Genomic DNA, 9,676 nt, shown 5'->3' on the forward strand with positions numbered 1-9,676 from the left:
CTACTTTTCATTTTCATCCATCCACCTGTTCATCATCATCCATCTGTCCACCCACCCATCCATCCATCCATCCACTTGTCCATCCATCCATCCATCCACCCATTCATCCCCTCATCCATCCCTCCATCCATCCAACAACCATCAGTCCATCCATCCATACATACATCTATTCCTCCAATGAGCCAACCATCCACCCATCAATCTATCCATCCATCCATTCATCTATCCATTCATCCATCATCCACCCGTTCATGCATCCATCCATCCATCTCTCCAACCATCCATCCCCCCATCCATCCATCCATCCATCCTATAACCATTCATCCATCCACCCATTTTTCCCTCCATCCAACCCACCATCCACCCCACCATCCATCCATACATCTATACCTCCAAAGAACCATCCATCCATCTACCATCCACCTATTTATTCCTCCCTACTTTTCATTTTCATCCATCCACCTGTTCATCATCATCCATCTGTCCACCCACCCATCCATCCATCCATCCACTTGTCCATCCATCCATCCATCCACCCATTCATCCCCTCATCCATCCCTCCATCCATCCAACAACCATCAGTCCATCCATCCATACATACATCTATTCCTCCAATGAGCCAACCATCCACCCATCAATCTATCCATCCATCCATTCATCTATCCATTCATCCATCATCCACCCGTTCATGCATCCATCCATCCATCTCTCCAACCATCCATCCCCCCATCCATCCATCCATCCATCCTATAACCATTCATCCATCCACCCATTTTTCCCTCCATCCAACCCACCATCCACCCCACCATCCATCCATACATCTATACCTCCAAAGAACCATCCATCCATCTACCATCCACCTATTTATTCCTCCATTCTTCACTCACCCACTAAATACTGAGGTCATGCTGCGTAAGTGCACAGGTTTTCAGTCAAACCATGTGCAATAGGCTCTGTGACCTTGAGCTTAACTTTCCATATGGCACAGTTTCTTCATCTGTAAAATGGGGGAAATACGGGGCTTAAAAAGTCACCTTGTGAGTAATTAGTGCTCAACAAAAGCCAACTGTTGTCACTATTGTTGTTATTACCAAATATTCACTGAAAGCTGTCTTGAGCCAGATTCTGTGGTTTTCCAGGGAGTGCAGAAAATGTTCTGAGGTTCAGAGTTCTGGGAATGGCTTCACGGAGTGGCCATGCTGTGGAGAGAAGGGAGCTTAGCTGTGGAAACTGGTGAGTAAATGGGTTATTCTACTTGGAAACAAGGACAACACTGCCATCTCATCATGTTTCCTCTGTTCAAGTCTTTGCTCAAGGCTACCCATTCTTAAGCAAAGCGGGACACGGCATGACACTGAAGATATCCTAGGGAAGATCCTGGTTTAACTTACTGAAAGTGATTTGGTATTTTGAACCAAAACTAGCTGATTTCCTGAATTTCAGTCAACTCAATGACCCTCAGTTTCTGTATCACCAAAAGAAGCCAGACACAGACGATGGTCAAGTTGTCCTCCAACTCTGGCCGAAGTCGGTGTACAACAAGGCTTCCCCATCACCACGGCGGCTCCTTTACAGAAGATGCTGGATTTGTGAATACAGCCCTTGACAGAAGGGGCATAACTTACGAGGAAAACAGATAATTTAAAAATAAAAACCATGCCATGTAGTAGACAAGCTGACTTGACTTGACAAGTATTATTGAAGCCTTCACGTTGGCTCCTCACCAGCTGCAGGGAGGGGCTGGCCGGTGGGTTGGGTGGTCCAGAGAAGAGAGAGGAGGGTGATGGAGCACGGTCTGACCCAAGCTCACTGCGGAGGGCACAGGGGGCCGGGGGCCAGCAGGTCGTCGGGCAAGGTCACAATCTCAAGCGCATGGAGACATTTTTGGGGTCTGCTAGAGGGACGGAAGCCTGAATTTTAACGAAAAAGTCTGCATAACGCAGCTGAGAGATCACTGGCTTCTCTTCCTTTCAAGCAAACAACCTCCTTGTTTCTGAAGGAGGACAGAAGGCAGGGGAGCTGGCTTGTCCTGGCTCAGCTCAGAGTTTCCCTCTGGTCATCAGTCCCAGGACCACACTTCTCTCCCTCGCTCTCAAATAAATAAATAAATCTTTTTAAAAAGCGTCTTTGTAACTCAGCACCATCAGGATATGAAAGAGTAAAAGTGTCGTTACATTTAGTTAAGAGCTGGAATTAGTGAGTTGACTGAAAGTGTATTTAAGGTGCTCGGATTTGGGGTAGAAAGTTAGTGAACTGCCCCTGCCCAAACCCGCCCAGATCAGGGTCGCCGAGCAGTGCGTCGCACACCTGTTAGAGCCCAGCAGAAGACCTCTGTCCCGTGTCGCTCAAGCCTTAGCAGGTCCCCATTTGCGAAAGCCCCGAGTCTGAGCTCTAATGATTCTCACCAGCACGTTGTCCAAAAATGCGCTGCAGCCATCCTTCCTCCCTCCTTCCCGGTCAGTTCAGACGGGAGCTCACATCTGCTCCAGTCGGCTGTGTGCGGGAGGCTGGACATCTAGAAGGGGGTCTTCTGGAAAGACGGGTAACCAGGACCGGTTTCTCCAAACACAAAAAATTATCATCTCGGGCTCCACTCTGTCCAGGGCACTACCAAATTCAGACCCGGCTACCATACCCTCACCGTGCTGCCTGCCGTGTTCCAAAGGATTTCCCACTGATTTCTGCTCATGATAACGGTTGCATCCCAGAGTCATTGACTTGGGGTCGATCTGCCAGATGCTTGGGGAGCAGAGGCTGTTTGGAAAGTGGAGAAAGGGGCAGGTGGGAGTGGAGTGTGTTCCAATGTCATCTGGTGTCTTCTTGGTCTGCATTTCCCAGAAGGCCTTGCAGCAAGTGCTCGGGGTTAATTCAGGTGGATACATTTGTATCTAATTCAAAGTGCACCTAAGCAGGGGCTCTACCCCCACCGGCTGAAACTCTCACAGGTGAACCACTGAGCAGGGGGCTTCTGGGAGGGGTCTCCAGACTTTCTGATGGTGGCCGTGGGGGCCTGGCTCTGGAGCCTGAGGATACAGCAGTAGCTTCCCAGCTGAGCAGGTGGCAACCCTTTAGCAAAGAGCAAAGAGCTTTTTTGCTCTCAATTTTGCTTTCAAACTTGTTCCTGAACTTGCAACTTAGAATGCATTTCCTCAGCCTTGCTTAGACTCCCTCTTGGCCTGTACTAACCCCTGGTGAAGTCCTTCCTACTTTAACCAGCCGGCATGGACCCTGTTCTCCCCAACTGTGCCTAGACAGAGCCAAGGCAGGGACACCCCTCCTGGGAGAAGGGCTCTATCATTTCCAACAGCTTCTCAATGGGGCTATGACCCGAGAAAGGCTGGAAGCCTTGCCCACTGGAGATGCGCAGGAAGTTCTCCTGGGGCGAGGCAGGTGTCCGGGGAGGTTTGGGGAAATGCTTCTAAGACACTCCGCTCGTTCGTACTCTGCCCATCTGGAGTTTCAGATCCCGGGTCTAATTAACGCACTCACTTGCATTCATTTCATATTCAGTTCAATTCAACACATTCAATGACTTGTTTAATAAATAAGCAGTGAAGAAGCCTTCGCCAGGCCCCGTGCTAGGAGCTGGGGGAGCAGAAACACCTGTAATTCCTACAGGGTGTGGGTGGGCTCAGCTGCCGTCTGCACAAGAGAAACCCCGCAAAACGAACCATTGCTACACGGGACCATTATGGCCACGGAGCTGCGTGCAGCCACTGGTGCATAACGCGCAAGACGAGAGAGCAACCCGGATAGCGCCTCTGAACACCCACCCTGGCGGGCGCCACACATTCCACCCCTCCCCCAGGAGGCAGGGTCCACTTCTCCGTCCCTTGAATATGGGTCGGTCCCATGACGAGCCTGGGATGATGGCAAGTACGACGCAATCCAGGGCTCGGAAAGCACCTGTGCGTCAGCTGGCTCTTGGCGATGCCACTGCGGCCGTGTAGAACGAGAGCACGCCTGGGCTGCTTGGAGACACAGAGCCTGATGACCTCATTAACTGCCGCTGACCGACAGCTGGTCCGCAGCCAGCCGCCCCGACCTCCAGCCGGCCGCAGACAGGGAATGACCCTGGCCGAGCCCAGCAGAAGAACCACCCAGCGGGCCCAGCCTGCGGTTGGGGCGTGAACGCAGCAGAAGACAGATGGCTGTCCTTTCAAACCACCAAGCTGTGGGGCCGCTTCTCTTACCCTGTGCCCAGTTCTCTCCCTGGCAGGATTATCATGGTAACAGGCAGAATCGTCTCTGCTTTCCGGTAACTAAGACATCACACCTGAGATGGGATTTGCATTTGGAGTAAGGCTCCAACCACCTGCATGGTGTCCCTCTTCTGGAACCTTCTTCCCCGTCTAAAAGCAGTTAATGATGGCTGACGGCCCAGGAGCTATGCAGATTGGCCCTCTGGTATCAAACGCCATCCTCCAAGCTAATGGGGAGGCAGCCGTGTCTGACAGACACTCCATCACGGTCAGGGGCAGGCAGCCGGCCACGAGGCACGGGCACTATTTGGCAAGGCTTCCTGCCGCCACACTGCCAACTTGGTCCAGAGGCTAGGGATCCGAAAGGGCATCGGCTCCTCCTTAGGTGGACCTGGGTCTGAGCTCTAGCCCTGCGCCTCAGTGTGGACACGATCTTGAGCGAGTCAGGTCACCTGGCGCAGCCCCCATTTGCTAGCTGGCTGCCGGGCTGACAACACCAGCTCCCCGTCACCAGGACGGGGGAGCCAAGGGCTCGGTACACACAGGCCAGCATCCTCCGCGCCCGGTCTGGCTCAAGGCTCAAGGTCACTGCAGTAACCTTGAGCCTTAGTAACCGTGGTGGCCATCCGTGCCTCGACAAGCTGGGTGGCGCCCTGGGTGGGTCTGGAGGACGCCGTGCTGAGCCAACTGAGCCAGACCACGAAGGAGCGAGGCCACATAATCTCACTTACACGGGGAATCTAGAAAGTCGGACTTGAGGAGGCAGAGAGTAGGTGGTGGCTGCCTGGGGGTGGGGAGCTGACGGTCAGAGGGCTCAGTGTCACTCATGAGGGACCTGGTGGACCGCAGGTGGCCAGAGTTAACAACTCTGTACTGTATCCTTGCGTGCAGAGCGACAAGCCTGTCCCCCTCGGACCGGAGAGCAGAGCACCAGCAGCTGCTACCCCACAGGAGCGTCTTTGAGCCGCGGGTCTTCTCCGTCAGACGTGCGCCGTCGGTGCTTCTGTCCAGCTGTGGCAGGTAAAACATCTGAAACCGCTCACCAAACGACCTCGCTCTCCCGCCAAAGAAGAGTTGGAGGAAAATGTACATTCTGGGCAGCTGTGTCCCTCGTCTTGGGGGTCCTGGTCCCCTGGCCGCTGCCGGCCCCCCAAGGCAGACGCCCCCCCCCCCGCTCCGAGCGCAGGAAGACGCCGTGCCTCCGAATGGCGTGGCCAGCTGCCCTCTAAGCGCGCTCGCCCAGTGTTCTCCAAACCCGAAACCAGCCGGCGCTATTTGCTTTGGTCCAGGTCTGGAGGAGACGGGACGATGCCGTCGGGAACCGCAGGGACTTTTCTGGCAGCCTGGAATGTCAGGGTCGCTGAATTTCTTCTCACTTCCCTCCCCATCCCAGAGCCTGAGGTCTCAGTGAGCCCGTGGAGAAGGGGGGCAGTGGGCTCGTGAATCACCTGCTCAGGGGCCCACGGTTCCTCTGCCGGGGCTGCAGCTCCCCTCCCGGGGACGACGGCCGCCTGTGCTATGTGTGTCGCAGGGGCTGTCTGAGCGCTGGTTGGGCCCAGGTCCCGGGGGACGAGGGCTGGGAGGCACAGCAGAAGCCGGTTCCTGGGGCGAGGGCTTGCCCCGCAGTCGGCCGGAAGGCCGAGTCACACCGGAGGCACATTTTATCAAGAGAATTAAGCACAGGCCACCAGCTCATAACCCTCCCTGGTGTTTCCACAGCTTTCTCTGAGACGGGCCTCGCACGAGGACGGCCCCGAGAGAGAGATCTCTGCAGTTTGGAGCCCAGGCCAGCGAGTGGAGGCGGCTGACCTGAGAGAGAGAGAGAGAGAGCCCTCTGAGCCCTGAGATTTGGGGGCTGGTCATTACAATGACCAGCCCGTCTGCAGGTGGCCTTGGCCCACCCCGCTCGGCAGGCCAGGACTAGAAAGCCCCCTGTCCTTCATCCGTGAGTGCGACACGGCCCAGCCATGGCCTCGTGGTGGCCCCTCTTTGGGGGCCGTTGTGGTATAGACTATAAACAACCCAGCAGCTGCCCAGCATCTGCAGGCCTGGGTTCAAGTCCCAGCTCTATCCTCTACATGTCCTTTGAGACCCAGTTTCCGCATCCGTCCAACGGGCTTGGCAGTCTGGGCCCCCTGCCCTCAGGGCTTGGGCACGGGTGCTGCGGTGATGGGTGTGAGAGACATGTTGCCGTCCACATATCCCTGTAGACACAGGCATGAGGGAGCAGAGGCCACACCAGGATCTTGCCTCTGGAAGCTATGACACCTTCCAGGTGTGTCCGTGGGCACCTGCTCCCTGGCACGGCTTCTGGTCCCACAGCAATGAGACTCGGACTCGAGTCCACTTTTGTTTATTTATTTAGGTATAAAGATTTTATTTATTTATTTGACAGAGAGCGAGCATGGAGGGAGAGGGAGAAGCAGAGTCCCCACTGAGCAGGGAGCCCGATGCAGGGCTCAATCCCAGGACCCAGGATCATGACCTGAGCTGAAGGCAGAGGCTCAAACAACTGAGCTCCCCAGGCGCCCCTGGGGTCCACTTTTAACATCAGTCCTTCCTGCTTGAGCAGAGACTCATGAGGAGGCTGTATTTGTTCTCCTTACAGGGTCCTCCCCGTTCGCTGGCTGTGTCTGGGGACGTGGGCCCATCGATCTGTGCGCCCAAACCAGTCGGGGACGGCGTGGAAGGTGGTGTCCAGCTCACCTTCTGCAGATGCCTGCTTGTGGGATGGTGAGCCTGGAGGAGCAGCCCCGCTGGGCTCCGCAGCGAGCTGTGTGGCGCACGGAGCCTCCTCGGCCTCCCTCCCAGCCTCACTCACAAGGATCCTTTCGTGACCTTCACAAGCCCCACGTGGGGCCGCAGAGCCTCCCTCAGGGCCTACACCTCGGTCTCCAAGCCCTTGTCCCGGGGAGGCCATTAGGCCAGGTGCACAGAGCCCGAGTCCGGACGCCCACCCTTCCAGTCCGAGCTGCTTCCACGTCCTCCCCGTGGGACGGAGACACTGGACAGGCTCCACCTCTCCCAGACCCGGTCCGAATTGCACAACAAGGCTGTGAGGCCTGGAGAGCACACAGGGAGCTGCTTCCCTGGGCACACGGTGAGGGCTGAGCCTGGTCCCCGCCGACCTCGCTCTGGGCGGCTGGTCCAGCAACCTGGACTCTGTCTTGCTCTCCGTAGACAGCGGTGCTGGAGGATTTCCACCCAGCCCGCTGCCCTGCGGCCGGCACCCTCTGGGCCATTGGAATGCGGAGTCTGGGCCCACCCCAGGCCCTCAACTCAGGACCAGTCCCCAGGGGCTCTGCTCCAGTGAGGGGCCCTGTGCCCAGCCCGCCGGTAGGTGTCGCCCTGACACAAGGTTGGCGGGAGCCACTGCGCCGGACTTTGCAAACCCAGTGACCCTCGGCAAGGCCATGTTCTCCATGTGCAGGAAGGCACCCAAGTGCGTGTGGCCCTGGAGGAGGGGTGCCCGTGTGTGCGTGTGTGTGTGTGTGCGCGCGTCAGTGTGCACATTCCCAACAAACACCCTGACAGCAGAGCACCCAGGGACATCTTGAGCCAGGACAGGCCCCAGGGAGGTGCAGCCTTGCCGGGACTCAGTTTCCCCAGCTGTCCCCGAGGGCGGTGGCCCCAGCACAGTGCAAGGTGAGGACTGCCAGAGAAGGCGTTGGACAGGACACCTGTCACTCGGTGAATGTCAGTTGTCGTTCTTGGTGTAGTGTGTGCTTGTCCTGCATTTGGCAAACTTTCTGAGCCTGTCAGGACCCAGGCATGGAGCTAGGCCAGGACTGGGGGAGCCACTGGCCCGCTCAGGCAGCCTGAGTCTCCGGGAAGGGACCAGTCCATGAGGTGACGGAGGCAGGCCGTGGATGGAGCTCCGTTCGTGGTGCTGAGGCCCCCGATGCCACTAGCTGCCCCCAAAGTAGTGACCGCGGCCCCTGGCAGGTGACGCCCAGTCCTGTCCCCTCGCTGGGCTCCAAGTTCTAAAGCCCACACTTTCTTTTCTTTTCTTTTCTTTTTTACTTTTTTTTTAATTTAATTTCTTTTCAGCGTAACAAAATTCATTGTTTTTGCACCACACCCAGTGCTCCAAGCAGTCCGTGCCCTCCACAATACCCACCACCTGGATCCCCCAACCTCCCACCCCCACCCCTTCATAACCCTCAGATTGTTTCTCAGAGTCCACAGTCTCTCATGGTTTGTCTCCCCTTCCAATTTCCCTCAACTCCTTCTCCTCTCCATCTCCCTATGTCCTCCGTGTTATTTGTTATGCTCCACAAATAAGTGAAACCATATGATACCTGACTCTCTCTGCCTGACTTATTTCACTCAGCATAATCTCTTCCAGTCCCGTCCATGTTGCTACAAAGGTTGGGTATTCATCCTTTCCAATGGAGGCATCATACTCCATAGTGTATATGGACCACATCTTCCTTAGCCATTCGTCCGTTGAAGGGCATCTTGGTTCTTTCCACAGTTTGGTGACCGTGGCCATTGCTGCTATAAACATTGGGGTACAGATGGCCCTTCTTTTCACTACATCTGTATCTTTGGGGTAAATACCCAGTAGTGCAATGGCAGGGTCATAGGGAAGCTCTACTTTTAAATTCTTTTTTTTTTTTAAAGATTTTATTTATTTATTTGACAGACAGATCACAAGTAGGCAGAGAGGCAGGCAGAGAGAGAGAGGAGGAAGCAGGCTCCCCACTGAGCCGAGAGCCCGATGTGGGGCTCGATCCCAGGACCCTGGGATCATGACCCAAGCCGAAGGCAGAGGCTTAACCCACTGAGCCACTCAGGCACCCCTCTACTTTGAAATTCTTAAGGATCTCCACACTGTTCTCCAAAGTGGCTGCACCAACTTGCATTCCCACCAACAGTATAAGAGGGTTCCCCTTTCTCCACATCCCCTCCAACACATGTTGTTTCCTGTCTTGCTAATTTTGGCCATTCTAACTGGTGTAAGGTGGTATCTCAGTGTGGTTTTGATTTGAATCTCCCTGATGGCTAATGATGATGGACATTTTCTCATGTGTCTGATAGCCATTTGTATGTCTTCATTGGAGAAGTGTCTGTTCATGTCTTCTGCCCATTTTTTGACATGATTGTCTGTTTTGTGTGTGTTGAGTTTGAGAAGTTCTTTATAGATCCTGGATATCAGCCTTTTGTCTGTACTGTCATTTGCAAATATCTTCTCCCATTCCGTGGGTTGCCTCTTTGTTTTGTTGACTGTTTCCTTTGCTGTGCAGAAGTTTTGATCTTGATGAAGTCCCAAAAGTTCATTTTTGCTTTTGTTTCCTTTGCCTTTGGAGACATATCTTGAAAGAATTTGCTGTGGCTGATATCGAAGAGGTTACTGCCTATGTTCTCCTCCAGGATTCTGATGGATTCCTGCCTCACGTTGAGGTCTTTTAACCATTTCAAGTTTATCTTTGTGTACAGTGTAAGAGAAAGGTCGAGTTTCATTCTTCTAC

The sequence above is a fragment of the Enhydra lutris genome, unplaced genomic scaffold, assembly GCF_002288905.1.
Source record: "Enhydra lutris kenyoni isolate GAN:26980312 unplaced genomic scaffold, ASM228890v2 scaffoldscaffold22, whole genome shotgun sequence".
NCBI classification, from domain to species: domain Eukaryota; kingdom Metazoa; phylum Chordata; class Mammalia; order Carnivora; family Mustelidae; genus Enhydra; species Enhydra lutris.